At 41.6% G+C, this 7276-nt stretch overlaps 1 protein-coding gene across 2 annotated transcripts in view; it reads left to right on the top strand.

Annotated features, from left to right (window-relative positions):
• Positions 1-256: 256 nt before the first annotated feature.
• Positions 257-7276, top strand: part of PRKG2 (protein kinase cGMP-dependent 2) — a 105156-nt gene continuing 98136 nt past the window's right edge. For both annotated transcript variants that reach the window (XM_037830086.1, XM_037830085.1), the window contains exon 1: positions 257-484. The gene's annotated coding sequence lies outside the window, so the exon portion shown is untranslated. The remainder of the gene's footprint in view (positions 485-7276) is intronic.

The following is a 7276-nucleotide window of genomic DNA, read 5'->3' as shown; positions in this document are numbered from 1 at the left end:
AAGGTATGGGGTGTAAAGTGCAGATTGCGGTGTCTTCGCCGCCCTATCTCAGGAGTAAAGGTTCGGTCTGGCGTGGGTGCGCACGCTGCTGACCCCACCTCTGGAGAAGCCGGGCTCCCTGCTTCTCCACGCAATAGCCCCGCTGACCCCCGCCCTCCTCCTTCTCCTCCCTCCCTCCGTCGCTGCGCGCCTCCTCTGCGCCAGCCCCGCGGAGGAGCCAGGCGGCACCACCGACGCCGCCGCAGCTCCTGCCCGCAGCGCGCTCGCCCGCGCCCCTGGCTCCCACGTAGCTGGAGCCGCGGCGCAGGCAGTCCCGGGTCCGCGCTGCGCACTGTGCGCTCGGCCCGGGCTCGCTGAGCAGACCTGCGCTGGGCTCCCGCGCCGCAGGCGGCCGGGGAAGGCGGCGTGGGAGAGAACGTGGAGACACAGGGGTGGCCGCGGGGAGGTGACAAGCTGCGCACCTGGAAAGTTACCGAGCTGTCTGGTGAGGTTCGCGTGCGGTGGGCTTGGGCGCCTGGGGCGCGCTGGTTGGAGCGAGGGGGGAGGGTGCTGGTTTTGGTCACCTGCGAACGCATGCTGTGCAGGCTATGCTTGGGATGTGGCGTGTGCTCCTGTAATCCACACCCAGCTGGGTCTCTTGCAAGCGCTGTTGGCGTGTGGACGTGTGCACGCGTTGCGTTTGCTTGGCGTGGCAGCTTTTCGTGAGCTCCTGGAGGAAGGAAAAGTCTACTAGTGTTTAAGAAGCTCGGCTCTGGGCAGTAGGGGCGAGCTCATCTCCAGCGGGGAGTTCTCGGGGTTCTTAGGGCATTAGCCAGGAGCAGCCGTGGAGGTTGTTGCCCCTGGCTGTGGACTAGGCGGTGCCGTCTACGTGTGCGCTCCCGGCTTCTTTTCGTTCGCCGAGCTGTGGGTAGCTGCTAGGAGATGAGTAGTCCGGGAAGGACTTTTACGAGTCCTTGTAAACTTGTGTAGGTGTCTTATGTCACTCTCGGTGCCGTGAAGCGCTTCCACGTTTCGTGCTCTGTATTTTCTGGAGATGAAGACACAAGAGCAATCCAGTAAAAACAATAAAGCAGCCACATTGGGGGTGAGAGAAAAATAAATGGCTTTAAGTTTGAGAAAAACTAAGGTGCAAAATCACAGCAGTTGAAACCAGAAAAGAATAGAAAGAATCCAGACCGAAATAACGTGACAGATGGTTTTGTACTTGATCTTTGTCTTGTTCCGGAAGTTCCCAGGGGCTATTTAGAAATTATTATTAAGGAAGAGAGCAACACACACCTGCTTCCCTCCCACCCCATACATACACTTCCTTAGAAATATTGTCTCTTTTCTTCACAATTTTCTATTTAACTCACAGGGAAGATGATCATCCCGCACAACATGTAGTAGTAGTTGCCAGTACTCCTGTTTAGTTCAACATACGGATATGAGGATATGAGCTAATAATATGGCGGAAAATTCTCTTTGGGAATTTAGAGGCCATTCTCTCTACTGAAACATTGTTTGTCCAAGAGTAAAAGACACAAAAAGACAGTGCACAGGGATGGCTCTCATTTACATGAAATACTTAACTCCACTCTTCTGAAATCATTACAAGTGAGGCTAATGAGAACCTTCAGACTGAAGGCCTAGGTGCTGCCCAAATCCTTGATCCCTTCTTGTCTTGCTTCCTCTAGGACATTTTCCTATCAGTTATCCCCTCTTGTGTTTTCAGTTTCTCTGTCTTTACTGTTTCAGTATACTTGGCTTACAAATATTCTGAAGTTTCCACGATTCTAAAAGTCCTTTCCATGAACCATGATACCATCTTGAAATCCCTACTCTCACTGTCAACTCTTCCCATTGTCATTGCACTTGGATTTCTATCCTCAGCCTTGAGTGAAAGGCTAAATTCAATACTTTTCCCTCTGATCTCATCTGCTTTGACATATCTGTGGAATGTGATATTGAAGCCTGCTCTTGAAAATCCTGTCTCCATGGTCTCCGATACTTCTAGATCTCTTACTTCTCCAACTACTTTTCCTCATTTTTGTTTACTCCTCCTCCTCCTCCTCTTCTCCCACAAATACGGGTATTACCTATATGTACATCCATAATGACAGAGTCATTCCTTTCTTTTATTCCTTAGTGAGTTCATCTACAAAAAGGACTTCAATTCTTACCACTATGAAGAGATCTCTAGCCTTGACCTTTCTTCTTTGCTACTGTCTGCTAGACATTTCCACCTAGATGACCCATAGGCACTTCAAATTTAACAGATTTAAATCCAGACTCATTACCATCTCCATAAAGCTCACTCATTTTCCTGACCTGGGTCAGTGCCACAATACCTGGCCTGTAGATGGTGCTCTGTGTGTCATTTTTGAATGAATTAACAAGTGACCAAATAGTACTACCTTCCTCCAGACCTTCCAAGATCAAAACATTGGAATAATTTTCCACTCTCCTTAAGTGCACACCCATTTAATTACCACATTTAGAGATTCCTCCTCTGCACCCATTTTCATCTTTTAATATTAGTTCCTCCTCTGTGATTCAGACCCACATTCTCTTTCCCTTTAACCAAAGCAATACCTTCTTCTTACATTTTCTTTCAAACCTCGTATAGACCCAAAACTCAGTCTTCAGGCTAAACTGCACATATCATGAAAAAGCAATCTATTTTGCTTTTCATGATTTACTGAAGGGAAGGAACTTGCAGATTTTCCTATATCCATGGCTTCTCTTCTGGCTACCATGGAGATTGCCCATTTTTCCCTTGAGTTCACGGAATTCAAGAAATTCAAGGCAATAGAGTAGATTTGGGCTTTATGCTTTCATTCTCCCCACCCGCCACCCCACTTATATATTAAGTGTTCCTTGAGTCCACTTCTTCTGTTCCATCTCTGGCCCGGACTTCATCCTGTTCTCATCATCTCTTACTTGGACTAGTGCAGTAGTCTTTTACTTTGTCATACTTCCTCTGGGCTTTTTTTCCTCCATTCCATATTTATTGCCACAAATATTGTTTTTTTAAAGGACAAATCTTTTTTTGAAAGGACACATATATATCACACACACACACACACACACACATATGTATACATACATAACAGAAAAAAAATACATGGCCTATATTAAAATTCAGGTGCCATAATATGGCATACAAAGTCTTTCAGTAGCTTCCTTTAAACTGCTTTTTCAGACTCATTTCTCATCACTCCCCTACCCCTATCATGCATTTCAGCCTCTTCCTTGACTATGTTATTAGCTCTACCTCATTCATTCCGTAGTAGATCTTTTAGATATTTTTTGGTCAATAAGCTTTTCTATTAAAGGTGAGTTTTTTTTGGTAAATAATATTAACCATAGTAATAGTAGTAATATTAATAATTTATTAAACATATACTATATGCCAGGCACTATACTAAATTCTTATCATGGGTTATCTCACTTAACCCTTATAACAACTCTAAATAATATCCAACATTATTTTATCTTTTTGTCTGTTGATCTATGTATTTGTCTATCTTTTCTATTATACTTATTATAGTATACTCTCTCTTCTGTTGATACTCAAGACCAGTATCTTGCCCAAGGGCAAATAAGCACTAAGTAAAAGGTTATGTCCATAACTTTTGCTCTTAGCTAGCACTATACCATGCCCCAGACTTACAGATATACGATGTAGCTACCCGTTTATATGTATGTGTAAATGTGTGTGTGTGTATGAGTGTATTTATATCAGACTCCAGATGGGTAGAGAGAGAAATAGATATTATTTAGATGAGAGCCAAGATTTTGGTTTCAAACTACTTTAGAGCTGGAGGAAAAACAGACAACGAAAGCTTATTTCTCCTACAATGGCTGGCAGGTGTTAATCTGCTTGTAAGATCCTTCGTAGTCAGTTTTACTTTTCCTGTGTCTCTTCTAGTTTCCTTTGGTAGAGGACATTCCTTAAATGGTAATTACATTAGTGTAATAATGATTTATAATATTATATAGCTTTCATCTCTTCTTTTTAAATGCCACCACTCACTATTCCTCTCTGTTATCCCTGGCTACAGAAGAGGACCGTCTTCCCTATGAACCATGTTTTCTCATTGCCTTCAAAGATAATTAGGCAGGCTGTTTTGGTTTCAGGATTTCACTGCAATAGGAGAAAATAGAGAGGGGTCTCCCTGAGGGAATTACAAAGATTGAGGAGTCCTTGCAGTCCTGGAACTTGCTCTGTGTCATTCATGATTTTTTTAAATGCATTTTTATTGAGATATATTCACATGCCATACAATCATCCAAATTGAACAGTCAGTTGTTCACAGTGTCATTGTATAGTTGTGCATTCATCACCACAATCAATTTTTTGAACATTTTTGTTACCCCAAGAAATAAAAATGAAAATAAGAATAAAAATAAAAATAAAAGTATAAAAAAACACCCAAAACATCTCCTACCCCCCCATTATTCATTTACTTTTTGTCCCCCTTTTTTCTAATCAACTGTCCATACACTGGATAAAGGGAGTATAAGCCATGATGTTTTCACTGTCACACCGTATAAGCTATATAGTTATACAGTCGTATTCAAGAATCAAGGATACTGGATTACAGTTCAACAGTTTTAGGTATTTCCTTCTAGCTATTCTAATGCACTAATAACTAAAAAGAGGTTTCTATAAAATGCATAAAAATAACCTCCAGAATGATCTCTCAACTCCATTTGAAGTTTCTCAGCCACTGAAACTTTTTGTTTCATTTCTCTTCCCCCTTTTGGTCACGAAGGCATTCTCAATCCCATGATGTGAGGTCCAGGCTCATCCCTGGGAATCATGTCCCACATTGCCAGGGAGACTCACACCCCTGGGAGTCATGTCCCACATGGGGGGAAGGCAGTGAGTTTACCTGCAGTGTCGTCTTAGAGAGAGAGGCCACATCTGAGCAATGAAAAAGTTTCTCTGGGGGTGACTCTTAAGCACAATTATAATTTGGCTTAGCCTCTCCTTCCAGCAACAAGCTTCATAAGGGCAAGCCCCAAGATCAAGGGCTTGGCCTACTGCAGTGGTAGTCCCCAGTGCTTGCAAGAATATCAGGAATTCCCCAGGTGGGGAAGTTTAATATTTCTGATTTTTTCGCAGTCCCTCAAGGGGGCTTTGCAAATATACTTTTGTTCTCTCCCCAAATTACTCTGGGATGTATCAGGGCTTCATGCCAACCTGTACAAACCAACCAGATCTCACCCCCTATTCAAGGTTCCATGTAATTGTGGTGTTTGAATAAACTGACCATACAAATTAAATTACGTGGCATGCTACAGAAAATATAGATTTTCCACCAAATAAACATCTTTTCCTTTTGTCTCACATGGAAGTTGAAGTTTTAAAACACAGCAAAATCATCTTTTTCCCTTTAATCGGGTTTACTTTAGTCCTAACCAAGTCCATTTGTTCATATCTCTAAAGTCTGATCTCTTTTTCAGCTTCTTTAACATTTGCTGTATGGGGTAATGCTGACATTCTTAGCTGCTGAACTCTGGCCCTGATTCTCAGGTGTCACACATATAACTGAAGTTCCAGGGACTGACCAGGTTGTACACAAAGAGCTCAGCATCTCAGAATTTAGAAATAACCATTACAACTCATGAATAGATGTGACTGCTGTAAGATCTTACAATTCAGGAACCCGTTTCCATAAGCTTTCCCCTGATAATCTATGCTCTCAGTTTCAATTCTCAGAGTATGTACATTATAGTTAGTCCATATTAGTGCGGCATTATAATGTTTATCTTTTCAATTCTGGCTTGTCTCACTCAACATACTATCCTTAAGGTCCATTCACCTAGTTGCATATCTCACAATATCATTTCTTTTTGCCGCTGCTCAGTATTCCATTGAGTGTATACACCACAGTTCACCATTTCGTTTATTGGTCGATGTACCTTTAGGTCACCTCCATCTGTTGCGAATTGTGAATACTGCCATCATAAACACCAGTGTGCGATGTCCATTCATGACCCTGCTCTCAGTTCTTCCAAGTTTATACCCAGTAATGGTGTTTCAGGACCATATGGCAACCCCATATTTAGCTTCCTGTGGAACCACCACACTGTCCTCCAGATGGGCTGCATCATACTAGCTCCCTACCAACATTGAATAGGTACATCCTCTCTCCACTTTTTCTCCAGCACTTGTATCCCTCTGTTTGTTTTTTAAAGTTTTATTCACACACCATACAATCCATTCTAAGTAAACAATCAGTGATTCCTGGTATAGTCACATAGTTATGCATTCACCTCCACAACCTGTACAAGGACATTTCCATTTCTTCCACTGAGAAAGAGGAAAAGGAGAAAAAATGAAGAATAAAAATATAAAAGATAGAAGAAAAATAAAAATAAAGTAAAATGCAATGAAAAGTAGATAACACCACCACCACCAAGAATCCCATATCACTCCTTTATAACCCCCTTATAGACATTTAGCTTTGGTATAATGCCTTTGTTACAATTAATGGAAGCATGGTACAATGTTATCATTAACTACAGTCTAGTTTGCATTGATTGTATTTTTTCCCTTGTGCCATACAATTTTCAACACCTTGAAATGTTGACATGCATTTGTTCTCCTTCTTTTAAAAACATTCTTATATTTGTACACTTAGCCACCACCATTGACCACTGTAGGTTTCACCAAGTTATACAATCCCAGTCTTTATCTTCTATCTTTCCTTCTGGTGTCATACATGCCCTTAGCCTTCCTTTTTCAACCGTACCCACACTCATCTTTGTTCAGAGTACTTACAATATTGTGCTACCATCACACAGTATTATGTTATCCATTTCTGAATCTATACAATCAATCCTGTTTACCCTTATGTACTCCTTCAGCATCAAATGCCCAATTTCTAACCTCATTCTTTCTCCTGATAACCTGTGTTCTCAGCTTTAACTCTCAAATTCCATTCATCAATGTTATATTAGTTCATATTAGTGAGTCCATAGAGTACCTGTCCTTTTGTTTCTGGCCAGTTTCACTCAATGTAATGTCTACTGTCTACCATTTTGACTTTTGGAATTTATGTGTCATACCTTATTTTATTTTATTTTTCCTCTCTTTCTCTTTTTTACTCTCACTAATAGTCTTCATTTGCACTCTCTTCTCCAGGCCCCTCTCTCCTGTCTTTTCCTATCTGTCTTTAGTGCTCCCTTTATTATTTCTTGTAGAGAAGGTCTCTTGTTCACAAACTCTCTCAGTGTCTGTTTGTCTGAAAATATTTAAAACTCTCCCTCATTTTTGAAGGAC

This window comes from Choloepus didactylus, chromosome 3, assembly GCF_015220235.1.
Source record: "Choloepus didactylus isolate mChoDid1 chromosome 3, mChoDid1.pri, whole genome shotgun sequence".
Taxonomy (NCBI): domain Eukaryota; kingdom Metazoa; phylum Chordata; class Mammalia; order Pilosa; family Megalonychidae; genus Choloepus; species Choloepus didactylus.
This window is presented reverse-complemented; position numbering and strand designations above follow the sequence as displayed.